This window comes from Cryptomeria japonica, chromosome 4 (assembly GCF_030272615.1).
Source record: "Cryptomeria japonica chromosome 4, Sugi_1.0, whole genome shotgun sequence".
NCBI lineage: Eukaryota > Viridiplantae > Streptophyta > Pinopsida > Cupressales > Cupressaceae > Cryptomeria > Cryptomeria japonica.
In genome coordinates this window covers 57,774,953-57,795,449 of record NC_081408.1, presented here as the reverse complement: position 1 = coordinate 57,795,449, position 20,497 = coordinate 57,774,953, and the positions used below count along the sequence as shown (strand labels likewise).

At 34.6% G+C, this 20,497-nt stretch overlaps 1 long non-coding RNA gene across 2 annotated transcripts; it reads left to right on the top strand.

Moving 5' to 3' along the window:
• The first annotated feature begins 9,408 nt into the window (after positions 1-9,408).
• On the top strand, positions 9,409-13,036 carry LOC131038992 (uncharacterized). Of its 2 annotated transcripts, none has more exons than XR_009104590.2 (3): positions 9,409-9,816; positions 10,273-10,326; positions 12,649-13,036. It is a non-coding gene; the product is annotated as an uncharacterized LOC131038992 (long non-coding RNA). The 2 variants fall into 2 exon arrangements; XR_009104589.2 differs by lacking the exon at positions 9,409-9,816 and adding an exon at positions 9,842-10,031.
• The last annotated feature ends 7,461 nt before the right edge of the window (positions 13,037-20,497 follow it).

Genomic DNA, 20,497 nt, shown 5'->3' with positions numbered 1-20,497 from the left:
TGATTACATCCAATTGATAACAATCGGGTCACAACATACCAATGCACAGGCCTGGTAGAATAGGTCACAACCAGGACCTTGAATCTAAAGATCTATCTTCTAGGCACAATCTATCTATCTGATACCCCGATTGATTCTAATTGATTACAGAAATATAGAAGGTCGACCACATGCCAGGAAACATCGAGATCAACTCTCAAGGCTTTGCAACCTTCGGAATGGGTTCCGATAGATCAGCAGAATAGGTCTCAGGGAACCGGTAACAAGAAACTGTGATGGAAATGAGTGGTGATATCTTGTTGGAAAGTGATCCAAATGAGACGTGGTTTGAAAGAAAGAAATATGATCAATCCTTCAAGTATAATCCAACTCCACAGGATCCGATGAGCCAAAATCAGGACACACAGAAAGTAAAACTGATACTGCAAACAGAAAACAAAACAAAGAGAAAATATTTTTATTTTGGTTGATGCAAGATTTCTTGTGAGCCAAGGATGCTCCTGCATCATACATCTGGGGTTAATTACAAATTAAGTCTCTCAATTTACTAGTGTCAGAGGGAAACCAAGGCGGTCTACCTGTTCCTAAGAAATACAAGATGAATCTTCAACTAGTCTGCTCTTCCACTTCACAAGATATTATTTGTACTGACTATTTTGGGTACTATTCCCAATCCTATTGTCCAAAATATTTTCAATCTAATTTGGTTCCTTTCTGGGCAATTATTTCTCCAAGTCTGCAACACAATCCTCACTGAATTCTAGTTCATGGTACTCATGAAGATCTGCAATGTTGAATATAGGTGAAATACTTAGACTATCGGTAGCTCCACTTCATATGCATTTCCAGAACTGAACTTTCTCAAAATATTACAGGATCCAAACTTCTTCATTTGCAACTTATTATAAGTTCCAACCAGGAATCTCTCTTTTCTCAAGTACACCATCACTTCATTGCCAACTTCAAATTTCTTATGTCTCCTCTTCTCATCTGCCTTCTCCTTATATTTGTTGTTCATGTCTTCCAAATATTGTTTAACCTGAATATGTAATGCTTCCATGTGATTTGCAAATTCTTCTGCTTATGAACTCTTCCAATCTTCACTGCTAATGTCTCTCAATTATGCTATTCCTCTAGGATGCACTCCAGTAACAATCTCAAAAGGTGTTTTTCTAGTACTTCTATTCACTGAATTGTTACAGGCAAACTCTTCTTCTGCAAGGATAAAATCCCAACTTCCGGTTTTATCTCCCACTAAACATCTCAACAAGTTTCTTAAACTCCAATTAACTACTTATGTCTGTCCATCAGCCTGTGGATGAAAAGTAGAAATCAACTTCAAATTTATCTTCATCTTCTTCCAAAGTGTTCTCCAAAAATAGCCAACAAACTTAGTGTCTTTGTCTGAAACTATGCTCTTAGGTAATCCATGCAATCTCACCACTTCCTTGAAAAATAGGTCTACTACATGTAATGTATCTGATGTCTTCTTACAAGGTACGAAATGAGTCATCTTTGAAAAATTGTCCACTACCATAAAAATAGAATCATTCCCTCTCGGTGTCTTAGGCAATCCAAGTACAAAATCCATTCTTATATCCTCCCAAAGTCTTATCGATATTGTCAAAGGTTTATACAATCCCACATTCTAATTACTACCTTTGGAAACTTGACAAACTCTACAACTCTGCACATATCTCTTAACATCCTTATGAATTTGGGGCCAAAAGTATTGCTCACTAACCAATGCAACTGTTCTGTCAATGCCAAAATGTCTAGCTAAACCTCCACTATGTTTCTCTTTGTTTAGGTTCTCTCTCATGGAACTCTTAGGTATGCATAACTGAACTCCCTTGAATAACATCCCATCCTAAATTAAATAATCCAACCATTTTCTCCTATCAACCATAACCGATTCTCTCCATGCTTTCCAAGGTTCTGCAAAATCCGGGTCTTCATCATACAAGGTCTTCAAATCTTCAAAACCTAATACTGTCACTCTCATTTTTGTTAGCAAATTCTTTCTCCTACTCAATGCATCAACAACTTTGTTAGATTTCCCACCTCTATGCTTCAACACAAAGGTGTAACTCTGCAATAATTTTAACCATCTCATATGTCTCTAATTTAACTTACTCTAATTGTTCAAATACTGAAAAGCTTCATGATTTGTATACAACACAAACTCCTTAGGCAACAAGTAGTGTCTCCATTTATTCAAGGCTTGACCTATGGCATAAAATTCATGATCATACACTGAATATCTCTTCCAAGCATCATTCAATTTCTCATTGAAATATGCTACTTCTCTCCCTTCTTGACTCAAAACTGCTCCTATTATTGTTCCACTTGCATCACTATCCACTTGGAATACGTTATTGAAATCCGATAAAGCTAACACAGGCTGCTCAGTCACTTTCTACTTCAAAATTTCAAAAAAATTGTTTGCTCTAGTGGTCCACTTGAATTCCTTTTGATCTCCTCTCATGGTCTCAGTCATAGGGTTACAAACTGAACTGAGATTTTTGATAAACTTCCAGTAAAAACTAGTCAATCCATGAAATGATCTTACCTCTCCAATGCTTTCTGATGTAGGCCACTCAATAATGGCTTTCACTTTCTTAGGGTCCATCTTCAAACCATCCTCAGATATCACAAATCCTAAATAGACTAACTCATCCTTCATGAAAGTACACTTCTTGATATTGATCAACAACTTTTATTCTTTCAACCTCTGTAAAACTTGTCTTAACTGCAACAAATGCTCCTTTTTTGTTTTACTAAAAATCAAAATGTCATCCAAATACACAATAACAAACTTACCCAAGAATTTCTTTAATACCTCATTCATCAACCTCATGAAAGTGCTTGGTGCATTAGTCAATCCAAAAGGCATCACTAACCATTCATATAGTCCTTCATTTATCTTAAATGTTTTCTTCCACTCATCACCTTCTCTAATCCTAATCTGATGATATCCACTCTTCAAATCTATCTTTGAAAAGTATTTTTCTCAACTCAAACAGTCCATTATGTCATCCATCCTAGGCAAAGGAAACTGGTATTTCACTGTGATCTTGTTTATTGCTCTTGATCAGTACACATCATCCATTCTCTGTTCTTCTTAGGTTCCAATACTAATGGTACTACACAAGGTCTAAGACTCTCCCTGATCAAACCTTTTTTCAACAGCTCCTACACTTGTTTATGAATTTCCTTCCATCTACTAAACAGATTCTGGCATTTGTATAGACTTCACCCTTCAAAGGTTCCTCCAAAGGTAACAAGGTTTGCTTCATCCCATTGGCCACAATAGTGTATGTATTCTTCCTCCCATCATGTATTTCCTGTCAATCAAATTGCCAAGGTTCTCCCAACAAAAAATGATAAATATCCGTAGGCATAATATCACACAAAATTTCATCATGATAATTCCCAATTTTCAATTTTACCAAACATTGTTCACTTACTAGCAACTTATCTTCATCCTGAATCCATGCTATTTGATCAGGCTTGGGGTGTTTCAATCTCTCCAATTTCAACATATTCACCATCTCTTTTGAAACAAGATTATCTGAACTACCACTATCAATAACAACTTTACAACACTTACCGGATTCCTTACATATGGTTTTGAACAAGTTCTTCCTCTGCAAGGGTTCTTCATCTCCTCCCGTATGACATAAAGCTCTCCTCATCATCAACAGTTCTCCATCTTCTAGTTTATTGTCTAATGTGGTGGGGTTTTCTTCCACTACTACTTCTCTTCTAGTAGGCTCTGTCCTCTTACATTCAAATGCACGGTGTCCATATCCTCTACACTTAAATCAAGTTCCTCTAAATTTCCTCTTGTCTTGTCTTCCAAAGTTCTCATTCAGATAACCATCTGGTTCTCTTCTCTGGTAGAAATTTATATCATCCTTCCAGTATAATTACCTTCTTTGATCAGTTCCTTGTCCTTGTTCTGATCTTTATTGGTTCCTCTTCCTCCAGTATATCCTCTCCTTGAAATATTCCTCCGATAAACCTTCCACCTTTACCTCTCTATCTCTACTCATGTCTTTTGTTCAATTTCTCTTCAGCTTTTAGTGCATATTGGTAAGTCTCTTCAACACTCTCCAATTTGGTCATACTGAGTTCATCTTGTATAGATATCTGCAATCTGATCAAATATCTTGTAGTTTGTTCAAATTCATCATCAACATGTCCAGATATGATGTTTAACTTGTAAAATGCTTCGGTGTATTCCTTCACACTAGATTCCTTTTGTCTCAGGTTCTCCAATTTTCGGAACAAATCCACTTGATAATTCGCCCAGAAAAACTTTGATCTTAACTTAGCAATCATCTAATCCCATGTCTTAATATTTTCTTTTCCTCTTATTTTTCTATCAACTTGCAAATGCTCCCACCAAAGAGATGCATGACCTTTCAACTAGGTACAGGCATATTTTACCTTCCTCTCTTCTGCAGTGTTTTCAAAATCAAAATACTTCTCCATCTCCAAGATCCAGTCCATCAATTCATTTGAATCTAACTTCCCGTCATATTTTAGTGGGGCAAAATAAGGTTTAGTGTTTGCCCTACTCAAAACCCCTACAAACCTTTCTTCATCCGAATCAACTACTGGTAGGTTTACTTGTTTTGCTGGGGCTTCTTCTCCTTCATCTTCACTTACATCTTCAATATGTCAGCCTCTTCTTTGGGTTGTCTCCACAGCTTCTAACTAGGCTACTATTCCTTGCAACATCTCCATCACAGCAGGGTCTACATTCCCACGCACTCCACCATTCCTAGTTCCTCTTCATGCCATAGATTCACACTATTCCTCTGCAATTGCAAGTTGGATCTGCAATCCGCCACCCTACAATAAAATTCAGGACATGCAACCTTCGGAATGAAACTTCGCTTTGATACCACTTGAAGCAGTCACTAGTGAGGAGGGACCTCAAGGAGATCAATCCAAACTAGTCAACAAGATTAAACACAATGGAAACACACAAATATGATGGAGGCAATGCAGAACAGATATTTTTTATTGCATGAAACTTGATTACATCCAACCGGTAACAACCAAGTTACAACATACCGGCACACAAGTCTGGTAGAATAGGTCACAACCAGGACCTTGAATTGAAAGATCTATCTTCTAGGCACTATCTATCTATTTGATACTTTAATTGATTCTAATTGATCACATTCTAAAGCATGATTACAAATATATATATCGATCCAAAGGATCCAGTAGGCTCAAAAAGGATCAAAATCCAAAGAACAAGACCTAACGTGCAAAATGAACAAGGTCGGCCCCTACCAAGAGATTCCTCTGGAAAATAGAAAGGAAGAAACGTAGAAGGTCAGCCACACGCAAAGAAACATTGAGGTTAATGCTCAAGGCTTTGCAAGCTTCAGAATGGGTTCTGGTAGATCACTAGAATAGGTCTCAGGCAACTGGTAACAAAGGAACAACCAGTAACAAGAAACTGACATGGAAACCAGTGGCAATATCTTGCCAGAAAGTGATTCAAATGAGATGTGGTTTGAAAGCAAGAAATATGATCAAGTCTTCAAGTAGAATCCAACTCCATAGGATCCAAGGAGCCAAAACTGGGACACACAAAAAGAAAAACTGAAACTGCAAACAGAAAGGAAAATATTTTTTTTTCAGTTGATGCAAGATTGCTTTTGAACTGGGGATTTTCTTGCATCACCCTCTCTCAAGTGTCTCTCTTTCACATTATTTTCCTCTCTCCCTCTCTCCCTTTCTCTTTCTCTCTCAATTCTCTCTTTCTTTCCCTCTAACACTATTTCTTTCTCTCTCATATTCCCTTTCTCTTTCTCTCTCAAGTATCTCTCCCTCTCTTTTTGTCTCTCCCTCCCAAGCCTAACCTAAGAGAGAGAGATAGTCCCTAAGTGAGAGGGAGTAAGGGATGGAAAATGAGTAAGAGACTAGAGAGAGATCCCAAGTGAGAGAGAGGGAGGAGGAAGGGAAGGGTTGAGAGAGAAAGAGGTTGATGGAAAGAGAAGAAGAGACTAGAGATCCCATTTGAGAGAAAGGGAGGGAGGAAGGGAGGGGTTGAGAGAGAGAGTTGAAGTGAGAGAGATGGAGGAAGGGACGGGTTGAGGGAGGGAGAGGGGGAGAGAGATCTCAAGCGAGAGAGAGGGAGGGAGGTAGGGCTATCTCTCTCTCTCAAGTATCTCCCTCTCTTTTTCTCAACCCCTACCTTCCCCCCTCTCTCTCTTTCCCCCTCTCTCACTTAGTCTCTCTTCCTAGTATATCCCTCTCTTTCCATCTATTGGGGCTCCCTTCCTGCCTCTATCTCTCTCAATTGGTCTCTCTCTCTCTCTCTCTCTCTCTCTCTCTCTCTCTCTCTCTCTCTCTCTCTCTCTCTCTCTCTCCCCTTCAACCCCTACATTCCTCCTTCTCTCTTTTGGTCTCTCACTCTCTTTTCATCAAACTGCCTTCCTTTCTCTCTCACACACACACTCTCTCTTAGGTCTCTCCCTCTCTTTTCATCAACCCCTACCTCCCTCCCTCCATCTCTCTCACTTGGGATCTCTCTTTTCCTCAACCCCTCCCTCCCTCTCTCACTTAATCTCTCTCTCCCTTGGATCTCTCCCTCACTTCCCATCTCTTCCTCCCTCCCTCTCTCTAGTATATCCCTCTTTCCATTAACCCCTCCCTTCCTCCCTCTCTATCCTTGATATTTTCCTTCCTTTTCATCGATATCTCTCTCTCTATCTATCTCTCTCTCTCCCCCTCCCTATTATTTTCCTTTATTTTCATCAATCACAAAGAGGGAGATAGAGAGAGTGAGTTGAAGAGAGGGATGGAGGGAGAGAATGAGAAATAGAGAGGGGGAGGAAGGTAGGGGTTGAGGGAGAGACTAGAGGGAGATAAAGGCCAAGTGCAAGAGATGAAAGGAGGAAAATAAAGGTAGATACCACATAGAGAGAGAGGGGAGAGATTAGTATTATGTTATTATTAATTGCTGAAATGTTGATATATATAATGTTGAATGTTGATACATATATTGCTGAATGTTGCTATATATATATTGTTGAATGTTGATATATATATTGTTGATATATTAATTGCTGAAATGTTGATATATATATATTGTTGAATGCTCATATACCACATAGAGAGAGAGGGGAGAGATTAGTATTATGTTATTATTAATTAAATCTATTTTTATAGAATTAATTAATATTAATTTATAATTTTATATATATGGAGAAATTTATAATATTAAAATATCATTGTATGAATATTAATAAAATTATGTTATATTTACCTCTATTTATGGGACTGGATGTGCTAACCTGTCTAAGGGAGGCATAAAGGATATTAAATGGTATCCACTGAAAGTGAGATAAATCAAGATGAAATTTGTTGGAACCTCCAAACACAACCCATATTTGGCTGAGGTCATATGTGTGATAAGAAATGAAGAGGATGAGATTCTATAATGTCAGGTTGAAGAGTAGAATGGGCTACGAATAATGAGGCTAAATTGCAAGCAACATATATGGAACTCTTGGTAGTGAGAAAATTGATCTCGAAGAGAGATTGTTTCCGGAAGGAGACTCACAGTTAGTTGTGAATGCAATTTGTCCTAGTCATTTTTAAATTGGAAGCTTAACAATTGGATTTGTTTAATCCAAAGAAAAATCAAGTATTTTAATGGATACATTGTCAGACACATTTATTGGGAGGGTAATGCTTTGGTAGATGACATCACCAAAACGATGGTAAAGATGACCCCAAATATGGTAGAAGTCTTGTCACTAGCCAACTAACACAAGTTATGTAGTACATGTCACAATTCCCTAGATTATTATATATCCTCTAAGTTATATGAACAAGGGGATGTGGCTAAACTGGGTTATAAAACTTGTGTTATTGACTTTTTTGAAACATTTTGAAAAATTAAAGTTGCAGCTAATTTTGTTGACCATGATCAACGATCTGTAATTTTTGAAAAATTTTGTGTTATTGACATGCGATTTTGAAGCTAGTTTAGCTGAAGCCATGAACAAGGTGGTTGTCATCATGAGAAAGAAATAGCATTAAAGAAGGTTACAGTGGAGGTAGATTTCTTTATATTGTTGGGTATTATTTAGGTATGGTAGGCGGTAAATGCTATAATGTGACATTCAGCGCCAATGGTGATGGACTCGTCTATCTATATCCTAGCTAAGAAATGGCAGATAGCATTTTGTGGAGACATTTTAGAGCATAGATTAATGGAGATTTTTAAGACTAGAGCAGGGCATGGGGGCTTCACTAAATAGGCAATATCATATCACGTGCGTTCATATTGGGGGGTTTAATATCCCAAAAATGAGGGTGCAATATATTTCCCATTAGTGAAAATAGGGGGTTTTTAATTCAGGCTATGAAAAAATGCAATATTTTGTGGAAATAGGGGGGCTTTTAATTTAGGTTGTGTATTGGGAGGGGGCGGGAAAAAAGGAGTTTAGGTCAATATTTTTTGAAAATAGGGGGATTCTTTAGTATGCCATAAACACAAGTGATATAACTGAGGTGCACTAAGTGAAGCCCTCATGGAGCAGGCACAATCACTCACATGTTGGGCATGGTTCTCGGCGATGTGTATTTGAATAGGAATGATCAACACTGAGTTAACTCAGTTGTGGTATCACTATTTTGTGCAATACTTATGGATGTGAAAGAACATGTAAGAATTTGGTGAGTTATCTCATGATGAAGTTGGTCTAGAAGCTCGGCCTACGGTTTGTGAATTTCATGCTCATAAAGGAGCCTATTTTATGGGTCTAGGTTTTAGTAATTTATGGCTTGGATGATTACAGTCTAGTTTGGCCCAATTAATGAGTCTAATGTAACTTTGTCATTCAATAGATAAGGATATCCTTCCTAACATAATTATTTTATTATATTATATTATTATTATAATAATATTAATAAAATACTTATATTTATTATATTATTATATTTTTATTATATTCTTATTATTAATAAATTATATTATAATAATAATATAATATAATAAAATAATTATATTTATTATATTCTTATTATTAATAAATTAATTATAATTTATAATTAATCAAAATTAATATTAACTATAATTGTAATATACAATATATTATAATAATAAAAATATAATAAATTAATTATTATTATTATTATTATATTATATTAATTATTACTAAATATTATTGTTATTATAATATTATAATTATTATTTTTAATATTATATTATTACTACTTAAATCTATTTTTATAGAATTGATTAAAATTTATTTACAATTTTGTATATATGAAAAAGAATTATAATATTAAAATGAAATATATATTTTCTTATTATCTCTCTCCACATTTTTATATGTATCTTTATAGCTTTTTATCCTATAATTATGACAGCTTTCATTCTCTTGTGCATTAATTTCTATTACATCTCCCTGGATGGAGATTGAGTAGAATGGTGAAGAGGAAATGGAGTAGTTGTTAGTTCCTGCAACATTTGGTGAAATCACAGGCAAAGTGCAGAGTATGGAATAATGGTGGTTTTGTGCTTCCACGTTTTGGATACTTGTCTCGGCATGACGAATGAAATAGGGAATGATGTGCTCTCGAATTTCTTACACATTTTATTCTATCGTGCGTTCTCCATCACAGAGGGGTCTTTTTTAATGGAAAAGAAAGCTGTGGAGGGCGTAGGGCTCAGCAAATGCAGCGAACAGTCCCTGCGCTCAAAGGAAATGCAGACACGTCATATGGCAGATGTCAATAGAAATATAAAACAAGGCACAGAAATAAAAAGAGAAGGTACATGTTGTATACAAGGAATTCTTAGCAATTATTTTAATTACTTTCTTAGCAAACTTTTGGACAATTTTCTTCTTTTTCTATATATCAAATTTGCTGTAAAGCAGTGATGAACACCCTTTTCTAAATCTTCGGAACACAAAAATCCTGCTATTGTGTTTAGTTTTCTATATAGCGTCGATTTCTTGGCAGTCTTGTGGAAAATCTCTGATATGGTAAGAAATATGTTTAGCTTAAGAGATTTTGTGTTCTATTTCTAGCCTATTTTTGCGTATCTTGAAAAGCTAGATTTCGGCAGAAAGATCTGGTGTTTATGGAATGTCTATGATGCTTTGGCTATTATTGAAAAATTACCACTCTCACCGATTTGTCATGATGCAAAAGAAATTTGTGCACCCAAAAAGCAGAGCTTTCAAAAGGAAATTTTGATGAATCTAGCATTATCTTTTTTTGCAGGCGGGACAGCTAGTTGCAGGGGAGACACACAACAATAATGTCACATATGAAGCGGTAAATATTTCTTACCGATTGTTTCTGAGTTTGATTGTGTATTTTTTCATCAACTCTATAATTCATCATCACAATGTTAGAAAGATCAGGAACAGAAAATCTAAATGCTGATAATATTAAATTTTATCTCATTTTTTCTTTTATATCCAGTCATGGTTAGGAGATTCTAGAAATAGGTTGCTTTTTAACTTTGGATCCCTTGCTTTGGTCTTTGATTGTAAGAATTTTATAACGGAAAATTTTGATCTGGGTGTTGAGAAATTCTCCAATTGTTTAATTTTTCTTCCTTTTTATCAAGTGTCGCATACCAGAGAAGCCATTTTAAGAGGTTTTAATTTAATAACAAAGCCCTATGATGTTCTTGTCTCAAATATGGTTGTATCAGGCTTTGGAAAGGGCTTGCGCTCTTACCCAAAAAACAAGCCCCTTGATATGTTTTACAAGAAATCCCAACATTAGAATCGACAGATATGTTGCAACTGATGTCAGAGACGATGGAGGCGCCGCCATCTCTAAAACTTCAAAGGCTTGAGGTTTAATGCTTTTAGAAGCCTCTAATTGCTGTAATTTTTTGTTTGTTATTGCAGTGAAAATCCGTGTGGGGTGTGTGCTCTGTGAATGGTGGTGTTTATCAGGTGTCACATACCAGGGAAGACATTTTAAAAGGTTTTAATTTAATGGGCTGCAGTTGATTCCCTTCAAACGAGAGTTTTTTTGGTCATGGGCAGAGCTTGAATTTAGGAAATAAAGGTACTTATTAGGGTATCTTCTTGCTATTGTATGACACAATGCACCTTTTACAATGCAAGATTGTTTTTGCATGTTACTTCACTTGGCATCACCAATTATCTCCACAAGAATATCGTCCTTGTTTGAAATGATAGAACTGGTTTGCATCTCTCATAATAATTTGTCGTGCAACAATTTTGGAGATAAACTTGGTTGCAGTGTGGCAGTCAACACATACTCGAAGAAAATTAATGACTCTAATAGTTGTTCCAAGGGGTGTATTTAACAAGCCAAATGCAATTGCCAGCCCCTTACTGTGGTGGTAGAGGAAAAAATCTTTTTATCCCTCCGCATCATTCAGTACATGTTTTGAATCTGGAAGAAACCGTGCCACCTTGTGCAAATCATGCAGTCATTGTATTCCACGAGACCACATTATCAAACAATTCACGTGCCTTGTTATGCTTCCACATTTTGCATACATATCTAACATGGCATTTGCAACTACAACATCTGAGCATTATCCACTTTCAATGATACTTTGATGGATGTCCATACCCTGTTTCAAAGCTCTCATTTTGGAACACGTTGGCAGGATGCTGGCAAAGGTTGTGCAGTTTGGTTTTATGCCTGCCTATTGCATTTGCTTAAAATTTCCCAAGGCCTCTTCAACAAGCCCATTTTGTGCATATCCTGAAATAGTTGCAGTCCATAAGACCACATCTCATTGAGAAATTTTTTCAAACAGTTCACTTGCCTTTTTTATACTCTCACATTTTGTGTACATGTCTACCAGGGCACTCACAACTACAACATCCAATAGGAATCCACTTTCAATCTTTGAATGTGCAAATTGCATTTGCTTAAATGCTAGCTATAGAGATGAAGGTTCTTTGGACTCAAAGAAATGACATTTCTCAAAGAAACTTAGCAGAGATTAATCAAGGCCACAAAATTTCGGCTTTGTTTTAAGCACAAATATATAGGAGGGTGTTTGTTACAATAAGGGATGCTATTAGTTAATTAACATACATGACAATCTATTTTAATCATTCTCCCACTTCTGAGTAATTCAGAGGTTTGCAATTAAATAATATATGGAATTGGTTGACACAAGAATTCATTTTCTAATTTCAATGGCATACAACAAAGATAATTCATCTTGTAGATAATCACTTGGATTCAATAATTGACTCATGTCCAGGACATTTTTTTTTGGTATTAGAGTATCTATAAACTGAAAAATTGCAGTCATGCAACATTCACCTACAGACTGTAAACATTGTTTATATCTTTAAAATTTTATTAAGTGTAAATGCGTTTCTATTCTTAAGTGTAAATGTGTTGTTGCGATGCTACGGTGGATTGGCATTGAACGGTATATTTTCTGAGCATGAGTGAAGCATTTGTCACACCTAATTATAACTTTGTAGATAATCCTATTGACTTGATAAATACTTTTTCCCTTGATTGCCATTGAAAGCCAAGATTAACTAGTTGCATTTCAGCATCTTGTTAGCATTGATTTTTTCAAAATAGTGTCTCATTTGAAGATTTTCTATAGTTAATGGTTGTCTTATTTGCTGAATGTAGAAACATTTGGGATCGTGAGAAAAACTTGGTACCGAGATGATTGCAGGAAGGATTTTGCAGGGCTCAAATGTTTGCCTTGTTTGTAACTGAAGAACTAGACTCATGGCAAGGTAAAGGCAAAAATACACCATTATTCCTTTGTCTAGCATTAATACTTTTAACAAAGATCTGTTCTGCCAAAGCAAATGTCATGTATTCACAAACAAAAACAAATCAAAACTATCCTTCCAGGCTTTGGCAGGAACTTCGCTGCCTTGCAGCCCTTGTTTAAGAAAGCCAAGGCTCTCATAATATTGACTTCAAGTCCTCCTCCTAGGGATAACAATTGTTACAAAAATTGTACTCGTCTTTAAATATTTTTTCTTATTTAACACATGTTTGTCTGTGATTTTTGTGGTTTCTGAAAAAAAAAAATCAACAAAGATATTGAACCATTTTTAGGTGTAATATATATTCTACTGGATTGGGGACTTTGCATTGGCTTTAAGCATGCTAATTGTATTTGCTAGAAATTTTTTAAAGCCTTTTCCCCAAATCTATTCATTGCTTATTAAAAAAATAGTTTTTTTCCTGTGCCTTTCACTTTCTGCACCAAATCAAATGGTAGCATTGCATTTTAATTATGTGAATGTCCATACTTTGTCCAAATCATTGTTTAGTGCATGTTTTCAATTTAAAGTAATTTCTATTCAATCATACTTGCTTTTCTTCAAAATGATATCTCATTTAGGCGTTTACAAGCACAAATAAATCTATACATCAATTTAAATTCATTTTAAATTAAGTAAATTATAGATATAATTTATCATATAAATTTGAGTTTTTAGGATCATATAGAGTAAAGAAGAATATCTTTGATTTTTTTTCACTTCTTCTTGTAAGGGTCATGTAATTTTGTATCATTTAAATATGTTGCATTTAATTTTTTTTATTTAAGAGTGTGATTGAGTTGGTTTGTTTTAAATTAAAAAGAACGTAGAGATATTAATTTCTATGTTTATATCTCTTCGTGTATTTTACATATATTTATGTAAAAATAGGTATGTTATTTTTCATAATACTCAAAGAAACATATTAAAACTAACAAAATTATCTCTGGATATATTTTCATATATTTATCTAAAAATAGATATATTAATTTTGATAATCCTCAATAAACATATTAAAACTAACTTCTGAATATAATGTGAGCCCAGGAAGTCCTGCAATTTTTATGGAAGATTTGCTATGTCTGCCTCCTCCATTCTTCTCAGCACACCCACAACATCATCCAGCTCTTCTTGGGCTTTTTTCATCAGTGCTGGTTTTCTCAGAAGTTCTGTCACTGTCCATTCAATTGTTGCTGAAGTTGTATCGATCCCTGCAATAAACATGTCTTGACAAAAGCACAATTTAGGGAGTGTTATTAACAGTGGCAACTGTGTGAATGATGAATTTGACTTGAGTTTTATAAAGCGCTGTGCCATACAAAAACTGAAGTGATGGTCATGAGTAGGCTAACCTATAATATAATGCTCCGAGTACTTATGGGGATCACATTATGACAACTAAAATGGAACGGTATGTAGGAAGTTAGAATCTGATTCTATCAATAGATTATATTTCAAGGTTTTAGTAAGAAAATAGTTTAAAAATGTATGGACCTGCTGTCCTCAGTGTATAACAAAATAAGGTCTAAGAAACTGTCCATGTGTTTATGGATAAAAAATATGCTAGATGTATCAATGTCCGTGCTCTGGTATTCCCCTTTAAATCATAGAAAAATAAATTTGAAAATAAACTAACCATTGTTATACTGCTATAGAACGTATCCCTGATTTCTTAGCCCAGATATGATTTTCTAGTCACATCTGTGTGAAGAAGAGGATGAAGATGCTTTGGAGACTGGCATCTCATAGTTTCCTAGCCAAATAGGAGGAAGATGCCTGGAGGACTAGTATCTTTAGCTTCAGTTAGTTTTAACTAATAAATGTCTGCACTTCTTTGAATGGAGGAGAAAGCAACACAATTATTCATCAATATGATTAAATTTTGAATTACATAAACGATCTATCATCAGAATGTTAGAGAGTTAAAAGAAGGTGAAAAAAATGATATATCATGTAATATGATCTAATCAAACGTTAATATTTCTTTAGCTCTCTAATTTCCTGATAATAAATATGATAATAAATATGTTCCAAAATGTTGATGCTTTAAAAACTTACACAATCAAATTGATAACGTATTATCCATCGATTTTATTTTCCGCTAAATAAATTTTATTGTACACACCCGTATAACTGATAAGACTTTACTATTAGTCTCTATGAGTGTATTTAATAGATCTGTGCATGCGAAGAAATCATAACCATGCGGTTAAGATTTTCCTTTCATGTCAAATTATTCTGAGCAATATGCCTTACCATGAGTAGCGCTTTGATGTTCTCCAGAGTAAGCTGTGTGCCATTTTCTCTCACGTCCAACATTACATCCAGAAAACTACTTCACTTCATAACTGTACTCGAGTGGCATATCAGCCCTCTGTGCTAGTTACTCCTCAATGAGTATGTTAAACATGTTATCAAAGCACCGGCCCAAACTGTTGGCTTTACTATTCAGCCCCTGAAGATCAAACCTCTCCAGAAAATGAAAAATGTCGGATAAATTCGGAAGCCCTGCCAACTGGAGGGCTTCTCGTATAATGCTCTTAAACTCTGCAGCTTGTGCAGAGCCTGCCTCAAGCAATTTTTTGCCACAAATCATCTTACTATTCCCCTGTTTACAATCTTCCAAGATGGAACCAATAGTCCTAAATACTTCGTCCCTTCTCAAATGCTGTAAAGCATCCAGCCTTTTGACACTAAAAATCTCTGTGTTGCAGATCTTTCTAAGCAAAAGCCATCGAGGGCCATAAGGACTCCAGAATAGACTTGTGCCTTGGTAGGAAAATACCCTTGTAACTGTATTGATTGTCCTGCTTGAGAAGCTCTGGTCATTGTTCTTCAGTACTTATCCTCCAATGGATGGAGATGAAACAACGAGAGTTGTCTGTATGCCCAATTTGATGGTCATGATGGGCCATACTTCTCTGCAAGGAGGAAAAGAGATTGGTGGGGAGATGTTTCCAATGATGGGCCATCCAGGAGGACCTGGTGGTAATGCTAGTGTCACTCTCCTCTTACTCTTCTTCTTCAGGAAAATGATGAGTATCACAAGGAGAGCAATCTAGTTGCAGAAAACTATTCACTGAATTTGTGCTCAATTGGTATTGTGAGCCAAAAAGATTTCAATGGATTTGTGCTGAAATGGGTATGTAGTGTAAAACATTCAATGAAATTTTACTCAGATGGGTATGCGATCAATAAAATCCTCAATGGAGAGTATGCGGGGCAAGAAATCATCTGATCAATTTGTGGCTAATGAGTATATAATATTGAATTCATGACGACGTATGAATGCAACCGATCTGAGAGTGTGTGAGAGAGACCACTCTCACGAGTTAAGAATTAATGAACAAAGGAAATATTTTTTTGATGGAAATATATTTGATTTTAATCATATATATATAATACTTTAAGAGATATTTTTTTCTAGGCGTCTATTAGAATTCAAGGTATATGTAAGCTAGTAGAGTCGCGGCGCAACATGGGAAACAATAAAAAATTCAAAATAGAACTATATAATATTATATTATTAATGTTTCTTGCAATAATATGTAATATTATTATTGCAATTATTATTATTATTTTCTATTTGTTTATATTTATAATATTATAATATACTATTATTATTAATTTATATTGTTTTGATTATTATGATTATTTTATAATTTATTAAAAATAATATTTATAATATAAATTTGAAATATTTTAAATGTATTATATTATTATTTTAAATTATTTTTAGTTATAATATTATTTTTATAACTAAAAATAATTTAAAATATTAAATGTATTATTAAATAACTAATTAGATATAAAGTTAGGTTTTGGGTCATTATCAGGTTAGGGTTAGGGTTAGGGTCTAGATTAGAGGGAATCATAGTATTATAGATAAAATAATAGTTATATTTGGTTTTAGTTAACGATTAGAGTTATTATTGTAGGATAATACTTGGGGTAAGGGTTGAGGTTCAATTAGAATCAGTATTAGGGTTAGGGATGGGGTTTAATTAGGATTAGGGTTAGCATTACAACTAAATTAAGGTTAGAGTTAGTGTTATGACTCAGGAAGGGTTAGGATTTAAGGATAAAGCATGTTGTTAGGCTTTCGGCTATATAATAGAGCTTTGTTTGAAGGCTAGTGTTAGAATTTAATTAGGGTTATGGGTTATGTTAGCATAAAGATTGGGGATAATTTCAAGCATAGGTTGGATTTACAATCAAGGTTACATTAGGGTTATGGTTGAGGTTAAAAAAAATAGGGTTTAAATAGTAATTACAATTAAGGTTAATTTTAAGGTTACATTATTATAAGGGTTTTAGTTACAGTTAGTCCTAGAGTTTAATTAGGGTTGTTATTCAACTACATTATGGTTAGGGTTAAATTAGTATTACACTTGAATTAGGAATAAGGTTTGGGTTGGATCAGGGTTAGGATTAGAGTTCAATTAGGGTTAGGATTAAGTTTAGGGCTAGGATTCAATTATGGTTACAATTGAACTATCCCAAAGTATTATATACCCCTAACCCTAATCATAATTGTAATCTTAACCCCGGCCTAAAACCAAACCCTAACCCTAGCATTGTCCTTAACTATGATACACCCCCAATAGTAACCATAATCATATAGATATAACTCTAAACCCAATCATAATTATAACAATAATCTTATTCCTAAGCCCTAACCCTAATTATAACACTAATCATAAACCTAACACTAACCTTGAATCTATCTCTAAGAAAAAACCTAACCCTAAACCTAAGTCTAACCTACCAATTAACCTATTTAGCTAGCTACTATGTAGATACTAACCATAATCCTAAATTATAACTCTAACCATAATCCTAAAGTCTAACCCTAACCCTACCCCAAAAGCTAAGCATAATCCTAACCCTATCTCTAACTAAATATACCCATAACCATAATCATAATCGTAATCATAAGCGTACCCCAAAACCTAGAACCCTGACCCAAGCATTGTCCCTAACTATGATACACCCCTAACCATAACCATAATCCTAACTATAACCCAAAACCTAACCATAATCCTAACAATAACCCTAATCCTATGCCCTAACCCTCCCAATAACCCTAATCATGATGTAAATCTTAACAATAACCCTAACACTAAACCTAACCCTAACCATGGTGTATACCCTAACATTAATCCTAAAAATAACCCTTAACACTAACCTTAACCATGATATAAACCCTAACCCTAGCCATAATCTTGATAATAACCATAACCCTAAGCCCGATCATAATCTAAACTCTAACCCTAACCCCAACCATGTGTAAACTATAAACCTATCTATAATCCTAATTATAACTCTAAACCCTAACCCTAATCATAATTCTAACCTTAACCCTAATCCTAACTATAACTCTAAACCCTAACACTAACAAATCCTTATCCCTAATTGAAAACCTATCCCTATCTTTAACAATCAACCCTACCCATAATCCTAATCCTAAGCCTAACTTCTAACCCTAACCTTAATCTTAAGCCCTAACCCTAATCATTATCCTAACCCTAACCCAAACCAATTAGCTTGAACAACCCTAACTATGATATTGACGTAAACCCTAAACCTTAATCCTAACCTTAACCCTTACCCTAGCCCAAACCCTACCCATGATGTAAACCCTAACCGTATCCATAATCCTAACTATGACCCTAACCCTAAACCTCACCCCAACCATGATATAAACCATAATCCTAACCATAAGTTTAACCATACCCCTAATCCTAACGTTAACCTAACCCTAACCCTCACCCTAACCATGACATAAACCATAACCATAATTGTAATCCTAACCATAACCCTAATCATAAACCTAAACCCTAACAATAATCCCCAACCCTAAAGTTAAAACCTAACCCTAACCATAACCCCAACCCTTACCATGAGGTAAATCCTAATCCTAACCATTATGTAACTACTAACCCTAACCCAAGCTTGACCTCGACCATGACATAAATCCTAACCCTAACCATAAACTTAAACCTAAACATTATGTAAGCCCTACCATGATCATATCCTAGTCGTAAACCCTATCCCAAACCATAACCCTAATACTAACCATGATTCAAGCCCTAATACTAAGAATAATCATAAGCCCTAACCCTATCCATAATCCTAACAATAGCCCTAATCATAATATAAATTCTAACCATGATATAAACCCTAACATTAATCCAAACACTAACACTAACGCTAACCCTTAACCCTAACCCTAACCATAATGTAAAACCTAACGCTAGCCATAATTTGAAGCCTAACCATAATCCTAACCCTAACCCTAACCCCAACCATGATGTAACTTCTACCCCAAACTATAACACTAAACCCTAACCATAACCCTAACCCTAACCATAATCCTAACAGTAATCCTAACTCCTAACCCTAATCATAATTCTAAACCTAAACAAAACCCTAGCCATAGCCCTAATAATGATGTAAACCTTAACCTTGATCATAATACTAGCCTTAACCCTAACCCTATCCATTACCATAATACTAACCATTTAATAAAGTTTTATATTATCATTAAATAAAGTTTAATATATCTTACATTTTAGAATATTCTTTAATCTTGCAAGATATATATATTATTAAAAATAGTCTAAATGGATATATAAAACTTCATATATCTTTGCATAATAATATAATAATGATATAATTTAATTAATTTAATAAAAGGATACTATATAATTATATACTGATTTATTATGTGTTTACCATGTCGCGCTGCACGACTGCCACTAGCATATATACCTTAAATTTTAATTTAATCTATATAAAATATGCCGAGAGATATCCTTCTCGAGGTGCCTATTTTAAATCAATTTTATACCCTAAATTGAAATAGATTAAATTAAAATTTAAGGTATATATGCTAGTTAAATAACTAATTAGATATAATTAATAATTAGATATAATTAATAATTAGATATAAAGTTAGGTTTTGGGTCATTATCAGGTTAGGGTTAGGATTAGGGTTAGCGTCTATATTAGAGGGAGTTATAGTATTATTGTAGGATAATACTTGGGGTAAGGGTTGAGGTTCAATTAGAATCAATATTAGAGTTAGGGATAGGGTTTAATTAGGTTTAGGGTTAGCATTACAACTAAATTAAGGTTAGAGTTAGTGTTATGACTCAAGAAGGGTTAGGATTTAAGGATAAAGCATGTTGTTAGGCTTTTTGCTATTAAATAGAGCTTTGTTTGAAGGTTAGTGTTAGAATTTAATTAGGGTTATGGGTTATGCTAGCATAAAGATTGGTGATAATGTCAAGAATAGGTTGGATTTACAATCAAGGTTACTTTAGGGTTATGGTTGAGGTTAAAACAAATAGGGTTTAAATAGTAATTACAGTTAATGTTAATTTTAAGGTTACGTTATTATAAGGGTTTAGTTAGAGTTAGTCCTACAGTCTAATTATGATTGGAATTAGGGTTGTTATTCAACTACATTATGGTTAGGGTTAAATTAGTATTACACTTGAATTAGAAATAGGGTTTGGGTTGGATAAGGGTTAGGTTAGAGTTCAATTAGGGTTAGGGAACTAAGTTTAGGGCTAGGATTCAATTATGATTACAATTGAGGAAAACTCTTAAGTTTAAGAATAGGGTTCAATTAAATGCTTAGATTAGGGATCAAGTTATATTTAGGGTGCAAATATATGGTTAGAGTTAAGTTT